Source organism: Numida meleagris, chromosome 5 (assembly GCF_002078875.1).
Source record: "Numida meleagris isolate 19003 breed g44 Domestic line chromosome 5, NumMel1.0, whole genome shotgun sequence".
In the NCBI taxonomy this organism is placed as follows: Eukaryota; Metazoa; Chordata; class Aves; order Galliformes; family Numididae; genus Numida; species Numida meleagris.
In genome coordinates, this window is record NC_034413.1 from 1,846,408 (window position 1) to 1,867,017 (window position 20,610).

Sequence of the window (20,610 nt, forward strand, 5' to 3'; positions counted from 1 at the left end):
CTCATCATGGCGGCCTACAGCTCATCATGGCGGCCTACAGCTCATCATGGCGGCCTACAGCTCATCATGGCGGCCTACAGCTCATCATGGCGGCCCTACGGCTCCTCACAGAGAGCACGGAACAGGCTGCCCAGGGTGGTGGGTACACTCTTGAGCTCAGACAGAACTGGGATACCATTCTCAGACACTGGGTTTGGGTAGTGCTGGACTCTGTGGTCCTTGGGTCTCTTCCAACTCTGGGTATTCTGTGATTCTACAGCCTAATTCTGAAGTTCTAATAAAGTCAGCCCAAAATGGTTGCTTAGTTTTTTCTTCTGGATTTAACTTCTTAAGCTCAGGATTCAAGGTAAGCAAGCAAGGTTTTCAAAGCAGTTTGGATTTGACATCTGGGATTGTCCCACAGAGGAAATATTGTTGTTTTGATTAAAATCAGTCTTGAAACACACATTTGTTTGAAGATCGGCAACAACCAAAAACTCATTTAGTCTTTAGCTTTGAAGGCCTCTGTCCTTCCAGATTTTAACTTAAGACTGAAACTACAGTGCCAAAATACTGAAAGAAAAATTAGTCCTTTTAGGCACTTGTTGGGTAGGGAGGTCAGCTTCCCAGCGCCCCAGTAATGTACCAGGCTGCTGGGATGTGCAGCAAGACTGAATGTGAGGGGATGGAGGAGAAGTAAACACAGGCAAAAATAAAGCTAATTAAGAGCATCATCTGAATAGGAACTTTTGGAAACCTGAGACGGGCAAGAAGAAAACTCACACAGCAGACCTTGAGGCCGCCGACTCGTTAACCTCCTAGCCAAGGCCAAAACCTAACGAACAAAAAGATGAAAAGCAGTCTGCTCACAGAGTGGAGCCCGAACGCAGGAAAGGCCTGTGGCAGCAGACAGCTTCGTCCGACTGCTCTTTCCGTAGCGTTCGCTGCCCACCCAAGGGACAACTCGCCCCCTGCGCTCCATCAATCCACCCCGTGCTCCCCAGCCTCTGCCACCTCTCAAGCAGGAGTGATGAATGAGCACAGACAGTGCGCGGCTGTGTACATATCTGCGCGGCGGGGCTGAGAATATTCATCTCGTTTCACTTGTGACCTTTCTCTGTTCTGCAAACCTGAAAGGTCTGGGCTGCATAATCACATCTCGGGATAAAAGATAAGTGAACTACCAAATAAATAGTGGAGTGTTTACATGACCTTATGGTTTTACCGCCCATATTAATTTTTAATTGCACTGTTAAAATATAGTAAATATCTATTATACAAATTAAGTGGTAATAGGTATTTGTATTTTTTTTCATGAATTAATCTTAAAATAAGCTGATTACACAAATCTTTAGCCAAGCAGTGGCTAATCCTGGGCACAAACATTACTTTGATAAGATACATTCAAACAAACATTTTTGTGGCAAAATGTTATCAGATACTAACACATAATTAGTCTAAGACATTTGGTTCAATGCGAGCATTTTCGAGTTGTAATCATTAAGTGAAGGTATTGGGAGAAATCCAAAAGGGAGCCCAGCATTGTAAGCACTTCAGAGTTCCTTTGTGGATTCCGATTAGGCTGCTGGATTCACTGCTGTTTCCTTATGTAAACAGATTCACATATTGCGATGGTGGGGAAATCTTTATCAAATTAACGGCAAACAAAGCGATGTTAATGTAGATGAAATTATTATTCACCCGGATCTGCATTGTGCTGAAAGAGAAATTTGGAAGGAAGACACGAGCGCATGAAAGGAACAGAATTCCAGCTTCATTTTGAATGTTGGAGTAAGTCCCTCATTTCTGCCACCACCAGAAAGGGAGGAGAGGGAAAGAAAAATAAGCTGACATGAGTGCATTAAAAGCTAGGTGTCGATGCATATGTTTAGTTCTCACTCCGCACTTCTTACACGGATTTATGTGACTTTTAATATTATCTGCTTTTCTTTCTTTGCAGAAATTTCCTATATTTCAGCTATACTAACAGTATTAAAACAAGAGCAGTTGTAATAACATCACTCTTATCCAATAGTCTGAAAGGACTATTGATTAATACATAATAAATAAAGGTTTTTAAAATGCTTAATAGTGGCTTAATAGTGGAATCTAGTAAATACTTAATTAGAGAGAGTTATTGAACTCAGACAATGGCTATTTGACATTCTGGCATGCAGAGGAATAGCCCCTTAATTGACAGTAAACTCCATTGTACAGAAGCCCGCTTAAAGAATTTTTCGTGAGGGCTCGCAGTGGTGATGATGAAGCCACTTGGTCAATGTACTCACTATCAATACAGCACACTAATAGCTCCACAAGAGCCTGCTTTGCTGTCTGCAAGGCGAGTCCTGAGGAGTGCTGCACTTGCTACAACACAGAGCAACCTCCAGGATTTTTTCTATTCATAACAACCGAGTGCTGTTAAGTGTCACATGGGTTGATATCTCCTGGCTGCTCCCATGACTCCCGCAGAATCAGTGCAAGCACTTGGGATCCCACCTGCCATCGCCAGGCAAGGTGAGGGCTGTCTGGCTGCTGTCCACACATCCCTGCTCCCACTGTGAGCTCTCAGCCCTAGCATCACCGGTCCAACCACCAAGCCCTCTAGCTGCACAATGAAACTCAGGAAGTGGAGGATGTTCCCATCTGCCATACCCACACAGGTCCCCACATCAACGCGAAAGGCAGCGACATGGAAAGCCAAGGAGTTTGGTACCTTTCCCTTTTCAGCTCTAATTCAGATTATTTCCATGGGTGTCTTGTGTACAGGAGACAACACTGTTCATGCAGAGGACATTTAAAACACAAGCTGACCCAAGCTGCCCAACTCACTCTATGTCAGCAAGAAGTGCAGGAGCTCTTCCTTCCAGCCCAGTCCTTTCTGCAGAACCCGTGCCAGCACCTAGGTAAGGGTGGCTTTGTTATGAACATCCATACCCTTCCCAACTCGAGGGACAGAAGAAATGCAGCGACTGGGAACCCACACAGAGCAGTCAGTGCTCTTCAACAAGCACTACCAAAAGATATAGGGGACCAAACTTGATTTCACGTGCCCTTGTGCTTTGTGATGCTGAGGGTAACCCAGAGAGAGCTGTAACTCACCTTCAGCACCCTATTTTAGCCAACATTTTAGCAGTGTGCCCCTGCACCCACAAGATCCCCCTGACCTCAAATTTGCCCTATGCTAAAAGCAGCAAGAAAAAAAGAAATCTCATGTCACCACATGACTTCCCTTATTGTGTGGGGAAACTTGTCAGCTTAAGGTGACAGTGCTCTGCAATGCCTGCAGAATTTGGTGGGTTAAAAGGCAGCATTTCTTGCTTTGAAAGGTGTTATTTTGAATGTTCTCATGAGCAAACCAATTGTTTGCCTTTCCACTTAGACTGTTTGATTTCTTGTTCCATGAAGTAGAGACTAAGCTGCTCCTCACTGCTTAAAAAAATAAATTGCAAATTTCTTAGAGATGCTGTTTTTCTTCTGGTCTCTCCCAGTCAGTGCACGGATACTTGATACCTGGACTGAAACAGATAACGGTGCTGGAGGAGTGCTTGGGGTTCTCAGCTCCTGATTTCTGCAGAACAGCAGAAGTTCTAATCCCTTTGCAAAGACAGCAACAAGTCACAAATGCAAAGGTGAAGTTGTGCAAGAGTGTTTGCAAGGTCAGGTCTTTCATTCACATGACATATATATATATATAGGTGCAAGTTATGGAATCCTTATTGTCCTGTGTAAATAAAAGCCTCTGACCTGTGGTGCTTTTCTTCTCTGGTTTTGGATAGAGAATAAGCAACCACCACTACCAGGTGTCACGTTAAAACAAAATAGACTGCCATATGCTACAAAGCCTCATTTTTTTGTCAGGTTAATTTGCACAAATAGCGGTCTTGGAGTACATTGGGTGTTTCTTTTGAAACCCCCCACATCCAGAAGGCTCAGCCCTAGGGCATTCATGGGGTGCCCCAGTGGCCTCTGAACCCACAGATGGGCAGCAGGAGAGGGCACATTCCCAGTCCAGTCCTGCCCTTCCCCAGCTCCCACTCTCTCCCATCACCTCTGTGAGCTGCTGGGTTCCACCAGCACACACATCCAGAGAGCCCCAACCCAGCTGCCCAGGACTGGTCACTGCTTCGGGGTGCAGACCAGAAGGGGAGCTCAGCTCTCCTGCCCTGCAAGCTTTGTGCATTTAAAGAGTGCAAACCAGCACAGGACCACACTCCTAAACAATTACACCTACTAATTTAGTTGAAAACCTAGTATTATACGCTTATATTAAATATACCAAAAAAAAGTCTATTTAGATTGATGTTGCAGTACTATCTGGCCTTTTCATGTAATTTAAAGGCTGGAGTCTTTAAAGAAAGGAAACCTCCAGGAAGAAATAATATCAGTAAGCACTACAATCCTTCTCCCTCTTCACATACTTTAAAGAGTAATAAGAAATCTCCCCCTACAGGCATTCCGAGGCTAATGCAAGGTAAATATACCTTCACAGGCTATCAGTTGTCCTCCCAAACACCGGGTAATCTGTTAGGGCTGCTCAGGACGCGGTCACAGAAGAGGAAAAGGCATTTCTGGCACGGCATGGCATTGCACGGCACATCTCGGTGCCATCCCTTAGCAAAAACACGTGCCCAGCCCCAAGCAAACCAGCTCATCGCCGGTCACCGAAGGGGCCCTTCTGCAAAGTGCTAACCATTATCCCGAGCTTTTTTCCCCCACTCTTTATTACCAGAACTCCACCGGGCAGAACCATTTCGACTAGGAAACTATTTCCTCTCGCCTATTTTAAAAGGAAGAAATTAATGGGATAAAAATGCAAATGGCTTCCTTCCTTTGCCCGGAAAAACCCTGGCGCTCCCTCGCTTACCAACAGACTGTTGTTTTAAGCTGTTCACCGGGAACCAATATCTACATTTGATATCAGCAAGACCAAATGATGCTAATGTTACAGGCATTTCCAAATAATACAAAGCAAGTTTATATCCCCCAAATTATTCTCAATTTCGTTTAGGGAAGGCTTGCTTGGGGATTTGGGTAGTTGTTTGTTTATTTGAATTCATTATAGAACTGGGAGCTTATTACATTCTGTACTCACTGTAAGGTAATCAAAATATAGATGAAAATCGGAATATTTTTATTGGTGCCATTTACACAGGTTATGTGCTATGAGAGAGCTGCAGTGCCTCCATAGACTTGACACAGAAGTTACCAAATTCTTTCTCCTATAACTGTGCTTCTAGACACCTCATTCTCACATAATCTCAGTTGTATGACTTAACAGGATCCTTTCTTTTCCACAGCAACTTCCTATCCATACATGATATCCCAAGACCTAGTTTAGTGGAAATCCAGTGGATGCCAACCGTGGCTGACCTCAGCTTGATTTAATTCTGAGAACCCAAAACTTAACCAAAGAAATCTAATTGAGAGGGAACTTTCCCACTGCCATTTCCGCTTGCTCCCAGTGCCCCCATCACTTTATTTATTCAAGTAGTAAAAATAAATCTTTAATTGGAAGGAAAGAGATAACTGAAGTTTAATTAAGCTGAGCCAATAAAGCGAGGGGAAATTACCAGGCTAATGTCGCACACTGAAAAGGGACCATTCAGGGCCACGTGTTGGGTGCTGCACAGTAGCTTGTGGAGAGAGAAGCATGTGCTAGCTGTCACCCCAGTTCCCATGTTGTCCCACAGGGGACAACACGGAGCCACCTGCCCTTCCCAGCAATGCCCTGCGCCCACCTGCCAGCCCTGCCCAACAGGAAGACACCGACATTGGTTGCCATTTGGACATGCAAACTTCAACTGGTTTGCCCAGACAACGGGAGCTCTACAGAGCAGAGCAGCCCCTGCACACGGAAGGATGCTCACTGGCTGCCTGGGCTTCCAGCCTCAGCGAGCTCCGGGAGCAGCGCCCACGCCAAGCTCCCTGCCAGCACGTCTGCCAGGGTGCAGCCATATTTCACATTGACAAATATGTTTTGGTAACAAATAATAGCTGTTGCTGTTTTTTTCCCCTCTTAGTGTGAGCTGCAAACGCTGTTTCACTGGCAGCGTGTCTTTTTTTCACACTACCAGATTTATGAATTGCAAAGCCAGAAGGGCTGACAGCAATCAGATAGGTTGGGCTCAGCACAGAATTTCCCCTAGCAGACTGAATTAGAAAAAAATATCTTTTGGGGAAAAACAACATCTCTTAATAATAATTTAAATGTAGAGAACTCACCGTGCTTCACAGTAGCTTTTTCTGTCAGTTCATCACTCTCGGCATTAAAAAAACACATACCTTAATTATTCTTCTGAATTTATCTGCAGCCACTGACCTCGTTATATCTTTGTCTGATAGATGAAAGCGCCCATTATTAAAGTTCACTTCATCACGTGGGCATGTATGGGCCATGGTCAAGTCATCCTTAACCTTCCCTTTGATAAGCTAAACAAACCAAACCAGGAAACCCTCTCCTATAAGAGATATGTTCATTAATCATCAGCCTGTTTTCCTCTCAGAAGCCTCCCCTGCTGAAGGCAGCCTTTGTGGTCAGCAGCTCACCACCCATCAAGACCCAGCTATTCCCAGGGTTGGCATATAACCCCCCTGGTAATTACATGCCTTCTGCCAGGTGCTGGGTACCTGATGAACTGAAGGATTTGCACCTGTAAATCCTGCTTCAGTCAATAATTCAGGGCTACCTTAGTTACTCTCGTTTCCCTTTGTTCTGGCTTGTTGTTGATGTGGAAACTTTGCCCATCACCCCTGTGATAGGAGTACTAACATTGTCTTTGTTCTACATTATGGAAGGAAAATGTTTATCCACCAGTTTCATCTTTTCTGCCCTATTGACAGTTCTACCATTTCCATCTAGAAACCAGCGTGCTCTGTAACTCCAATTACTCCCGATACTTTTCAAGTTACTTTGTCTCCTAACACAAAATTTCTTTTTTTGTTCTTCAGATGTAATCTTTTTTCTTACACTTACGAGCTTCCAGAAACGCGCTTTTTTTTTGTAGATGTTTATTTGTAGCTCTCTGAGTTTCCTTCCCAGGACGCATCGTGCCTTGGTTTGTTCTGCCTCATGTTTTTCCCTCGACTGGTGCTGCCCTACTGCGCAGCTCTGGGAGGTCAGCATCCACTAAAATGTCCCTAGCTCTCAAATACCATTTATATTTTTCTGCCTAAATCCTTGCAACTGGACAGTTCATCAGGCAGAAGATATTATAAAAACTGGCAGCTATAATCGTGTGGGTGGAGGTGAGGACATCTGCTCTTTATATCATGAGCATTGCCAGCATGCTATAGACATATCCAGGTTTCTGTTCCAAAACCCCCTCAAGAATATACCGTGCGGAGTTCCAGCTCACTGGAACCTCCTGCTTGGTTTGGGAAATTTTGGCAAGTTGTTTTCCTTCTGTAGCTTGTTCATAATTTTTCTGGTCTTTACTACATGGATAAAGTGTGCCCAGATTTCATGTGCCATTCTAACATATGTTCCGTGATTACATACAGGATGTATAATCACTCTTCTTTACTGCATGAGTTCAGCTGGCACTATTCACTGACACAGTCCAGTGCCACGGGAGAGTCTTGGGGCAGAGCTGCTTGAAGTTGGGGCTGCGGCTGCCACAGCAGACGGGCAGCACTGTGCTGCCCTCTAAATCTTTAATGCACGCTCGTAGCTGTGTCTTGCGTGCTCATTCCACAAGCACTGGGCAGGGCCAAGCCGGCGGCCCCAGGCATTGCCCACTGTGCCGTGAGTGACACAAGCTGCTTTGTTCTCATCTCAGTGCTTGCAAGCACCCCAAGCATCCTTCTTCCTGCATGGTCCCTAAAGGAACCCGAGAGAATCACAGAATCATGAAGACTGGAAAAGCCCTCTGAGATCCGCCAGCCCAACCCCAGCCCACCTGCACCATGCCCACTGCCCACGTCCCTCAGTGCCACATCCCCGTGGGTCTGAACACCTCCAGGGACTGGGACTCCCCACCCCTGGGCAGCTGTGCCAGAACCTGGCCGCTCTCTGGAGAAGAAATTGTTCTGAATCTCCCCTGGTGCAACTTGAGGCCTTGACCTCTCATGCTATTGTTGCTACCTGGGAGCAGAGGCCCATTGCCACCTCACTGCAACCTCCTTTCAGAGAGATATAGAGAGCAATAAGATCTTCCCTGAGCCCCTTAAAGGAACATACTTTCAGGAGTCAGAGTTAGGGACCACTTTGGGAAAGCACAGCCTTATCCTCACAGTGATCTCAGGCTGGGGTCATTTCTCCCCCTGCACATGGATTTCCAAGCCCTCAAGAAGCAGTGGAGCCATATGTCCCTCGGGTTGGATCAAGGGGAATGAGATGTCCCCCTCTGGTTCTTCTCTTTGGGGGATACCATGGACGTGGTATCACGAACTGAGTGACAGGGTGGTGATGGAAGAAATGTGAGTACTTAGGAAAAAGGTTTGGAGAAAAACAGGAGAGCCTAGCTATGTGATCTGAGAAAAGAAAATGTCACAAGTGTTCCCTGAATTATCACGTGTGTGATGATTGACTATCTAACGTGTCAAGGGACAAAGAACGAAGCAGTCTCTGTACCAACTCTTGTGCGAACTTGAACCTTCGTGCCCCTGTAACAAGAGGCATGCTTACAGTGAGCCTGCCTTCCAGGCTGACCACCTCACAGCAACAACCTCGGAATCAGACTTTTTATAGTCCTTACAGCGACAAGTAGGGATAGACAAGCAGACGGAATCGCTGACTCTCAAGGATCTGGCTCCTGCTGTGAGCATCCTGTTGTCTTCAACACCCCCCGAGGCGCTGATCATCCGTCCTCGCAGAGCTTTAAAACCTGGCCCTTGGATGCCAAGAAAAAAAAAAAGAGAGAAGATATTAACCTCAGGGAGTGCTTTATCTTCTCATTGTCCCACCACAAATTCTTGCACAGTATCCCAGAGTTAACACAAATGGGTAACTGTTCAGTTATCTTTTAAAGGCCTGTGGGATTTGATAAGCAATTTCATGGAAATAATCTAAATATGCATAATAAAAAAACAAGGAAGTGATGTTCTGTTAATGCATCACTTTTATTGTGACAAGTTTTTCTTCAAATGAAAAATAAAAGTGTAAAAACTTAGAATTGCAGTACTGTTAAGCACCTCCTGGGATCATTATAATAGACTGTACAATTATTACCTGAGCTGAAGTGTTTTTTTCTAACAACAACAAAAAAAATACAAAACCAAAACAGCAATAAATGTAATTTCATTGCTCTACCCGATATGCAAAATTTGCCTAGCATCTATTTCCAATATGAAATCAATTTTACATTTACTCATAGCACTGCATGGAACCTTACTAGAAATCCTGATATAATTTCTATAGTATTTTTAAGATTTGCACTAGAGTAAAGCTCAATAAAACTCTTAAATAGCTTACATCCATCATGTCACTAAAATGTCTTTTAAAACATTTTGCTCGGCATTATGAAAGGTGAGAAAGAATAACAAAGGTATTTCTTTCTGCAAGATTCTACATTCCCTTTCCCCATAATCACTCATGATTTCATAGTTCTGTACCCCAGGTTTTCTTACAAGAATTCATGAAGGCAGAGTCAGATGCCCATGTTGTGTCTCTGCACACTGCAGCTCTATTGACTTAAATCTGGGAATTTATAGAAGATTGAGGGAGACAAGAATTCCTAGGGCTGTCTCTTTGGCCCATGCAGCCTCTCCTTGCCTCCATGCACTGGGCTGTGTGTAAGGGGTAAGGATGGTGCAGATTTTGGGACTGACCAAATCTATTAAGAGCGGTCAGAAATGTGAAATTCCATCTTGTACCTGAAAACAGTGAAATCTTCCAGTGAGAAAACCATAGCGTTAGGAATGCCAAGTTTGGCTTTTAGGAAAGAGATTGCATATATTCGTGTATAAATATACACAAAATATGTGTTTTGTAAACTTCTCTGCTGAGTGGAGCCAAATCCAGGCTGAGCAGCTTTTCAGGTACATACACGTGAGCCTCCTCTCCACTATATTTTGTAGGGCACCATTTTTTTTCTAAGCATTTTAGTAATTGTACAAATAACGCAAGTATTGACCATGCACTTTTGGTCGTCATTTCATTTTTTAATACTTGCACGTAGAAGTGCTACTGTTTTGCCAAAATGCACCCTTCTAAACCGCATCGAAAGAAGCAGCACAATTTGCCCTGACGTCTCTGTAGCTCTGTATGAAAGATTACCTGGCAAGCGGTGATGGCAGTGCATTAATATATAAAATAATTAGGAAGAGCACTTAAACGACATTACGTCTGCGTTTATACATCCTCAGCCTCACGGCCACATTACCTCCTCTCTCAGCAAACCACAGCTCAGCTACTTTGAAAAGTATTACTACTGACTTACACGCCTACCAAAAGAGTCCAGAGCTCATCCCAAAAAAGAGCTCGCCGGAGAGGACATGAAAAGCCATTTAGGCATGCCCGGCTGTGCCTGCCCTCGCCTTCATAGCGGATTAACTGGAAGGAGATGGGCTCCTGCCGCAGCAGAAGCATTGCATAATGCTCCCCCGAGAGCGCCGGAGTGACTTTGAAAGTTTTATTAGGTTTTTATTAGATCGTGATACCCATTTTCAGTAGCCAGCTTGTCCAGTTGCTCACAAATTATGATAATTTGAAATATTGTACTGAATGCTATAGGCTGCCCTTAAGTTTCCCCAGAGCATACAACTCTGAATTAAACGCTGCTAACTCCTTGGCACTGGGGAGGACAAATTCTCCCAGTATGAAGGCGATTGTCTCTGTTGGATTCATTGCGCCATGGAACAGAAGAGATGAGCATGTGACATGATGTATTTTACAAGGTACTTAACAAGAACATGATTGGGAAAAGATTGAAATCCATGAAATCAATGCTATAACCTAATATTGTTTGTTCTTAGTGACTACTGGAGCACAACAAGATCAATGTCAGGACAGCATTATTCACTCTAATATCAATGACCTGGAAGAAGCCATGTAAAAGGATGGAACCTGCCAATGGCACAGTATGGAAGGAGGTTTGTGAAGAGGAAATAAAAGCAAGAGTGAAGCCACTCAGAGTGACTTGGCTTGGCACAGCAATAAGAGCAGTTCAACACAGAGAAAGCTGAGAGTATATAGGAAAAAGCAAACAGCAGCAACAACAGCAAACACCACAAATCTCCCAATCTTATTTTGTTCTGCATGATGGGCTATGAGGGAAGATAGACCAGTAATTAGAAATCCAGTAAATGTACATACTGTTAATGAATGTGAGCAGCAGACAGCCAGGAATGGATCCCAGAAAGGGGCACTGGCAGGGTTGGCAGAACTAAGTCAACTAACACCACACAGCATAATGCCTCCTTTGTATGCTCAAGTGTCAAGTGCTTCTGCTAGTAGCCCTGTTCAGAGACAGTGAAGCTGCACCCATCCTAGAATGCTCAGCACTACATAGCTGTGACCTAACATATGGCTTCGTATTTAGCCACCTTAAACCCATGAATATTTCAATAAATTTCAGATGGATCTATGTTATCAGGCAATCCAGACTGCTATACATCTTTCTTTTGTTGCATTGGCTGTACTACCATGACTGAGCAGAGTAACACGGCTTCTGAGCATGATCGAAGGCTAAATCGCTATATTAATGCTCTTGTTTTACACATCTGTAGTGAAACTAACAATTATAGCAGGAAAGATTAACACATGGCCTTCCAGCTTTGATGGATACATCCTGAGCTTGCTATTTAGGGTTATTACAGGGCATGAGTGGAAATCCTTGTACGGTGTTTTTTTCTATCTTTCCTTCTTTTTCATGCTTGAATTGCTTTCTGTGCTTCTGACTTCTCAAAGCTTTGAGGCAACTTCTTGTTGAGGTTCTTTGACTAGAAACTGCAATTGCACTGAGTGGCTGTGGCTAGATCTGAAATATTTCATATTAATAGATGGATCAGAGTATATGTAAGAGTTGATCCAGGTTATGACCATATTTTCCACTGGAGAACTTAAAAAAATAATGCAGTGTATTTCTCCATCATTTCTTAACTGTGTTTTAGGTTACATAGCCTTTTTCTAGTGTATTTTAGGTTATGTAGCCTTTTTCTAATGCAATTTTCAGCATAGCAAAAAAAAATCCAGAGCTGGCAGTTTTTACAGTTTCAGTCCAAGACCAAGCTTCAATGGGCTCACACAGCTCTAATGATTGTTAGTGAAAATGTAATGGGCCATTTGAAATACAAATGAATGCTGGTAGGTAAAGGTTTTTTTTTTTTTTTTAATGGAATCAATTTACACTAGCTATTTAAAAAATATTAAAATAAATGTAGCGCCATTAAATGTAAGCTTGAAACCCGTTGAGAGCATTAGTGGCCAAATCTGCCAAAAAAGTAGTCACACTGAGAGCAGGGGGCGAGGTTTTTCTCTCCATTACGTTGGTGCTAAGCCAGGATAAGTCCCCTGATTTCAACAGACTTGCTCTGAAATAACATGGGTGTTAAGTGTGGGTTGAAGGGAACTCCATCATCCCCCATTTATGGCCTGCGGTGCCCTACTTGCCCTCGTTGGCCTGGCTCGTGTCTCACCAGCTCCATAGACCCTTCGAATGGCACTGGTATGCATTTTTGCAGGACAAGGAGTTGGGTCGGACCTCCAGAGCAGCAGCCAAGGTATGGCACCGTGTCTGGGATGGGAAGTGGCAGGGAGCAGGGTTCGGTAGGTGCTGTGTTTTGAGAAAGAAATTAATGGACCAGAACAGCAAGAAGAGCTAACATGAGTCTGTCACTGCAGAATAATTAACAGCTAAGTAGAGTTCAAAGTTTTGAGGGCAACGAGCTAAGCGACAGGGGAAAAAGAAAGCTCTTTTAAAATAGTGTTTAATTTTATATTACTACAAAGAAAAGGAAGGAAAACAGCTAAACCATGTGGTTAATATTTATTTTAAAAATTTATGTTAATATCCCAAATTCCCTTTAGTAGTCAAGAGGTTTTGTGGGTAACTCCTCCCTCCTCCTACATGACAATTTCTAGAAACTATTAAATATCATATTAATACACTTCTCTGGGAAAAAGAAAAAATATTTGAGTTGGCATAGCACTCTGCTAGAAAGGCTGGCTCATGCGTCCCAGGTGATGAAACAAGACAAATAACCAAACGAGGAGAGGAGCAGCAAAGAGAAATATGTTTCCTTCATCTACTCTGACTTTCCACCTCATTGTTGGAAAAACATGGAAAAAGTATATAGTTTTTTACCTGGACTTTCCAAATTCTTCTCAGTGAAGGCTATTGTGTGCTGTTGTGAATAATCTTCTAATAGATGATCCTGTCTGGACTACAAAAAGAGCAATGCTGGCTGCTACTCTGCTGTGTGTCTGCTTCTTTCAGTCATTTCTCTTTGTCTCCATTCCGTACCTTCTGTCTCCATCAGTCCGAGTTGAACCATGTTGACCATGGTGCAACCAGCACCCAGCACCATTTCCACCACATCCTTTCCTCCAGCAACAGTATCATGTCCACTGGAGTTTAGGCTTCTGGGTGATAACTCAGCATGTGCCAATAACAGCAGCCAGATTCACAAGGACGTATGAGAATAACAGAAAAGAATACGACAAATATATCTGCAATTGACCAGCTCTGCAAACAACTCTACAGGGGAAAAATGCTGTGCTTTGTATTAGAAATCACTACAAATATTTTTTATTAGGAGTTGTCTTCTATGTAGATACATGCTTATGCCTTTATTCATGAGATAAAAATGGTACAAAGTCTTTGCCACATTCCTTGATTTCATGAGGGCTGCAGTGGTCAACTGATGAATATTTTTCTTTTAATTGCTAGTTGATCTCTTCTTTAATTACCAAAGTTATGAGCAGGGCACCAAAGGATGTAATGTAAGATCTTTCCGTACAGTAGACTTGCTTTCTTTAATAGCACTTTTATTATATTCAGTCTGCAGAATATAATTTTTCAGCAATGAAAAGCAGCTACAGAATCTTGAATTGTCCAGTTTTCATTTCCTTAAAAAGTACTGGAAGGAGTGTTAGTTCTGGAAGTCAGTACAGGTAGAGTGACCTATGTAAATGATTTAGGATTTCATAGGTTTGACACTGGAAGGAGGTAAAATATACACAGTTGACTCTCTATCACCATTGTGAAAGCTGGGGGCTCTGCATGCACCACACTTAGCTGCTGCTCTGGACCAGCACTGCTGCCAGCCCAGTCAGGAGAGCACTGATCCCTTTGTCTTGCTCAGGCTCCAAATTTGGGGTGAAAAGGAGCAATCCCCCAAGAACATCAACCATAGTGTTACTTTCTTTCCTGCCTATTTATGAATTGAGTAGAATTAAAAAGTGCCCCAAGTTCCTCGCTTTTCCAATGTTCTTTGTGGAAAGGGCTTTAATACAAGTGGAGCTATCTGCTTTAGACCAGAGAGAAGCAAATATTTTGGAACCGCAGTGCAATGCTAATTTTCCTTGCCAATCTTTCACCACTGGAGTGGGGTTCTGGTTGGGTCACCGGAAAATAAACTTGTTTCAATGGCTTTTCTACCCAGATAAGATCCAAAAGGAGGTACTCGTGCCAAATATCACAGAAAGACTTGAACAATAACGGGCTGCGCCGAACGACATTTAGATTAGGTTATTAAACGAGGGGCGGAGGTTACGTGTGCATAACACATTTGCAAGCACTTGGGAATTTTTTGAACTGATTTCTGCTGATTCTTCCTGAATCAGTGTTCTGACTGACTTCAGCGGGAGGTTTGCTCACATAAAAGCTCCTGAATTTGGCGCTAGGTTGAACGGTTTGGGCAGCGCCAGAGGAACTCAGACGCTTGCCCCACTGCTGCTGCACCGGGCTGACTCCCAGCACCCCAGGAAAATCTCCTTGGAAAATCCCAACGATGGTTTATCTGAAATTAATTTGCCCACACTGTTAAGTCAATTACCCAAAGGAGCAGAGACTCGATTAAAAATCTATTTAGTTCAATAGGAAACAGCATACTTGGGATCAATTTTTTTCTTTCCTTGAGTGCAAAGAATCTTGTCATAACCCTCCATAAATGATAAAGGTAGCGCACTACCCACTCCTGCACAAGCATGACTGAGCAGGCAGAGGCCTGTGTCACCAGCACCAGAGAGGGACGACACGAGGGACACAGCAGACAAGCAGGGTCTGTCCCCCGCTGGCACCTGGCTGCTGCCCCGTGCTGCTGGGAGGTCGCTGCACCCGTCTCACCCAGAGAAACACTCCTGTTGTCAAGCCTACAGCAAACTGTGTCCAGACAGATTGGTGTTCTGCTCAAAGGAGTCCGCATGAATCATGTATTAGTTCATTTAAAAGCACTTTGTAGACAAACATGCTCACTCTATCAGCAGGCACGGGGATGCAAATACTTCACTGGGTGTATACGAGCCCTGACAGGACACCTGTGATGCATGGGATTGAGAAGCAGCTCGCTCCGGAAAGATCAGGCAATAACGAGCAAAAAGGCTCACCGTATTTTGTTCTTTTTTTTTTTTCTGCAAGATGAAAATTTAACTTTGCCGTCGTGTTGGAAGCAGAGTAAACACTATCAACAGAAAGCCAGCAGCAGGGAGAGGTAAATGATTTACAAGATATTCTTCAATCATTTAGCAGGAAGACAGAAGGGTTTGGTTGAGGGTCCCGAGTACTCTTGCAGAAGGCAACAATCCCCCAGCAATACTGATGCTGATACAGCTGCTGTGCGGGATCGTCCTTCAGAGGTGAGGAGGATTTAGAAGCAGTGAGATTCGGGAAATACTAATGGCAGCTTTGGTACACTCGCTGCTTGGCAGACGCTGATTGCTCCCTGCAAATGAAAACAAGCTAATGAGTGTGTGCAATAGCAAAATATTTGGTGGACCCTCATTAGCAGATAGAGTATGTGGAATTAATTTCGCCGAGATAATTGTAGAATAATTTATTTGCATAGAAAATCTAGTTTGTGGAAAGCATCCTGGAAGAGATTCAGACCTGCGTGGACTTTGTCTATAAATGGCTCCAAATTAATTTGATTTAGGGAGAAAACACCGTAGTATTGTAAATACTGTGAGCACAAGTGTCAAAGACACAGTCACTCAATATGAGGTGTGAAGAACATTACTTTGTGTTTCTGCCCTGAGGTTGGCGGCTGGTGCAGGAATGTCTTCACGACGAGTACAGCACGAACCCACCACCCACGTGTATCCACTTTTGCTAATTTCTGTTCCATTTCTTTTAAAAGCACTGTCACACACGAGTGACTCTCCTGCTCACAGGCGGCGACACAAGCCTCTCGTCCCTCTACATCTCATGGAAGTTTTGTTTCGGGTTTTCAGAAAATGCGGGAATTCATTTCTTCTCCTGAAATCCTAATTTTACCTTAGCAGTAAAACAAGTACTGGCAATAGTAATTCAGGCAAACAGAGTATTGTTACTGTTCCCAGAAAGGCAATATATTTGAATAGCTCTGCATATTTAACAAGGAAGATGTGTTTTGAGCAATTTTTAATAAAGTAATATTTTATATTTCCCATTTCACTCTTGCAGGAAACTGCAGAGATCAGTTCTGGATTGAGATTGCGTCCCCAGCCTTGGATCCTTTAACGTCCCAGAAGGCAGAGATGAAAAAAGAAAAATCCCCCTACTTACACTGTGAAGAGGTGCTAACAGCTTTAAAGAATTACCCACCAAATATTAGGTGCAATTTAAAACTACATTTAATGCAGCACGGGTAGTTTAAAAGTCTACGTGGCAGGCTAAAAGTCAGAGAGAGAAAATTGCTTGAACACGTGTTGGATGGATTTCTGTCTGTGTGGGAGATATCGCTCTGCTGGGGTAATGTACCCTCCTTTTGAGAACAGAGGCAGATCCTTTATCTGGTTTTCTGCATGCCACGCGATTCCAAACCTGGGCAAAAGCCTTCGGCTCGTTTCCATTTACTACACAAAGAACACAACTCTGCTATCGTAGCATCATGGAAGATTATTTCTAGTGAAAGACATCCTTAGGCTAAACTATTAAGTGAGGATAATGGATATGAGCCACCGAAGGCATGTGGAGGGCTCGTTAATGAATTAATGGGTAAAACAAAGTCAGATGCGCTCAGGTAGCAGCCGGCTCGAGCAATGCACTGTTAGAGGGCTGAGGAGGGCTCACCTCCAGTGAAGACCTGGAAACTGCACAACAAAAGGTTCCAGGCGTTGTCCTACACCCACTTTGAGGGCTCTTCAAGGGCTGTTCACATCACCCTCTGCAATATTTACCCAGCTCATTGCATGTTGTGTCAATTTAAACATGCACTGTAACTTATTAGATATTTATTAGCTTACATTTTTAGCCCCAGTCTATTTTATAAACCCCGATGCCCCCTGTTTAATGTAGAAAAGGACACGTTAATAGATATAATTTAAATTAGTTTGTAACTCGATAACTCGTTCCAGTCTGCTTCTCTAATGAAACCTGCACTAATGACTGCCTTCAGTAGGCAATCCCTAACTTTAAGAAGCCACTTTAAAATATTCATAACATTTCTGGTGCAATGTTGTTTGAACTGTATTTAACAGACGTCTCGAATGGGCTCTCTGGCGCTTTGCACAAGTCATTGTCAATAATGACTTTTGCAGCACTGTCTTTGGGACCAGGGCAGTACCTTTGGCCCTGGCCATGGGGCCAAGTCCCCATGTGTGCTGTGTGCTGGGCCAGATGTGAGAATAAAAACAACAAATTGAGTAATAGTCCACGTCGTAATTGGGAATAAACTTTCTTGTGGATTAGTCAAGGCGTAAGCTTCTAAAAGACTTACAAAAAAAGCAACAAACGAAAGACGCGGTTGTAACCCCAAATCTTGCAAGAAGGGAAAATAATTATACAAACCGCAATAATTAATATTAAATATTGAATGTGCAATTAATGTTAATTATAAAAAAAAAAGCAACCAATTAAATGCTGCAACATAATGCACTGGAAATCTTGTAAATGCAGTGGCATTTGTAGCAAATGCTAAGAGCTCCTTTAAGCCAGTCACTGCTTAAAGGCTTTCACTTTGGGAATCGGTGTTACCCTAATACATTTACTTTGATAAGATGAAAGTCAGATTTAACCTTTGCTCAGTTGAAACAACATTAGCAACAAAACAATGGAGCTAATGTGAACTTTTTTTCTGCAAATGCAAATGGCAGTGCCATCAGCGCTCAGTAAACAAATGTAGAAATATTTGAGCCATAATCTGACCACTAGTTGTTACAGGGGTTGTCCTGATCACGGCTGAGAAGAGGTGGCATCCATAACCTGGTGCCCTTGGGACGCTGAGCTGCCATTCTGCATCGCCTCTTCTATCAGCTGTGAGAAAATAAATCCAAGTCTAACTCAGTGAGAATTCCCAAGGAGAAGAGAGCACGAAATGGGTTTTAAACAGACCAAACCCCAGTGCATGAGCAGAATTTGGGCCAAACATCCTGCCAGGGGCCAGTCAGCAGGAGCCCGCTGCCAAGCGCTGATCCTTAGATCAACACCTCATCCGTAAGACAAGCCTGGTCTGGACATCAAAGGCAGCCCACCAAAAAAAAAAAGAAAAAAAGAAAAAAAAAAGCCATAAATCTGCGTTGGCTCCCAGCCCAGTGTGATCTTCCAGTATGTTTTTGCTGATGCTGCTTCTGGGATGGGACAAAGGAAATGGATGACACTGAGATGTCGGTGGCAGGAAGACCACCGGATTGCCCGTAAAGAAGCAACAGGCAGTGGGTGTAGGTGACAGGGCTGTCACGGGGCTACAAGTTCATCTCTCCAACTATTTTTCTGCCTTGTGGGAATTGCAGCAGCTCGGCTAACCCGGCTTGACATCTGAAGTGTGCTGAGAAGGGCTCTGTCGGAGAGGTGCTGTGCTCTGTGCAGGCAGGCTCACTTCAGCAATGGTTCTGTGAAAGCAGAAATCATCCCAGCAACTGGAAGGGACCTGAGGTTCTGTCACTGCAAAATCGACATCAGATTGTGCTGAAATTCCCTTGGGACACATCACAGGGCGGTGATGGAATGGGTGTTTCTCTGAGACATGTCCAAATCGGATGCACAACACACCCCAAAAATAGGACTTCACCTCCAAAAACTGTGGACCAGTGTTACATCTCTGCTCTTCTTTTAAGCATCTCCTCTGCGAACGTGTCTGAACTGTTTCATATACAGGCTTTGGTTTTAGCAATTCCTTATTTAGTATTTCTAAGGACCCATCTATAGGATGTAATATAAAAACATATAGGTATAGTAACAGATAACAGCAGCAAGTTACAGATGTGTGTTCTTCATAAATAGTACCAGTGAAGGAGGACACAGTTAACCAGTTGAAAAGGGTTACCAAATTTTGTTTCAGATCAACCAAATCTGTTAATCTGTTGCTGTCTCCTTTTCTTTTTGTGTTGTTTCTCCTTTGCCTTTTTTTTTCTCATGCCCAAGAGGATGAAAATCTGTTTGCGGCTGTAACTTTTACAGCACGTCAAATATTTTCTTTCTTTTTTTTTATTTTTATTTTTTTTTTTGGTCTCCCATAATTATTTTTACAGAGAGCTGCTTTTCCAATCAGGTCACCGAACTCTGAAAAACAAAACTTGAAGGCTACATTTTGAAAAATTGGACCTCACTTTCCTTTCAGTAGAAAGATTCACAACTTTCGTGTGCGAGCCAAGGCTCAAAAATAACATAAATCCTTTCAGTGCCGTCTCTCTCTTTGCCTGTGTAACAGATATCTCTGCTAACATTTACTTTTGTAATTTTTCACATTGTTCTAGCTCTCAGAGGTTAATATTTACCATTCATTTTGGTATTCACAAGCTACAGAGGTAAGCTTGCAAATATCTGCCCTGGGAAAATGAGCAGTTCTGCCAGAAAATATGTTCAGGTTTCTTGGTGGAACTGTGGGAGACAACACGCCATTGACAGCATTTCACTGCATTCATCTGTTCGTGTTTTCAACATCTGCGCAATCAATTCATACTGTACAACAATTGGTATTTTGAAGGGATAACCAGATAATTACAGCAAATGTTTATTAGTCTCTTTGAACGGCAAGCGTGCATTGGGAGAAAAAAAGAAAAAAAAACAAGCTTATGAAGGAATACAGTGAACAGTGACATATTTGGGATGTCATGCTATTATCCTTACACCGAGACCACACAGTCATTCTGTGGTAGGCATCTGCACATACAGACAGCGCTGTGTGCTAGCAAAATTCATAAGACAGAGCTGCCTGCAAAAGCTGACCCACTGCTTGCAATAATATCAAATCCTAAATGAATTAATTTGCTTGCTGACCAAGTAGTTTGCCATATTAAAGTGCAAGTTTGCAAGACATGTATTCTATTATCCCAGATTGCACTCCTGACACTTTACATTATGAACATTTAGCGTTCTTCCTTTGATATTTTGAACACTGACTACAGCGAAGCTGTCAGCACAAAGGAATTTTTTATTCAATTTTCAGATGTAACAAGCAAGGATCTTACAGAACCTTTATTAAGAGTATGGAAAGAATAGGGATTCAATTATCTAGCTATGGAAGACAGAAGAATATCTTGATGGGCACAGTAATCAGAGATGTGAAACAGTTTGTGAAAAGAGGAGAGGAGAGGAGAGGAGAGGAGAGGAG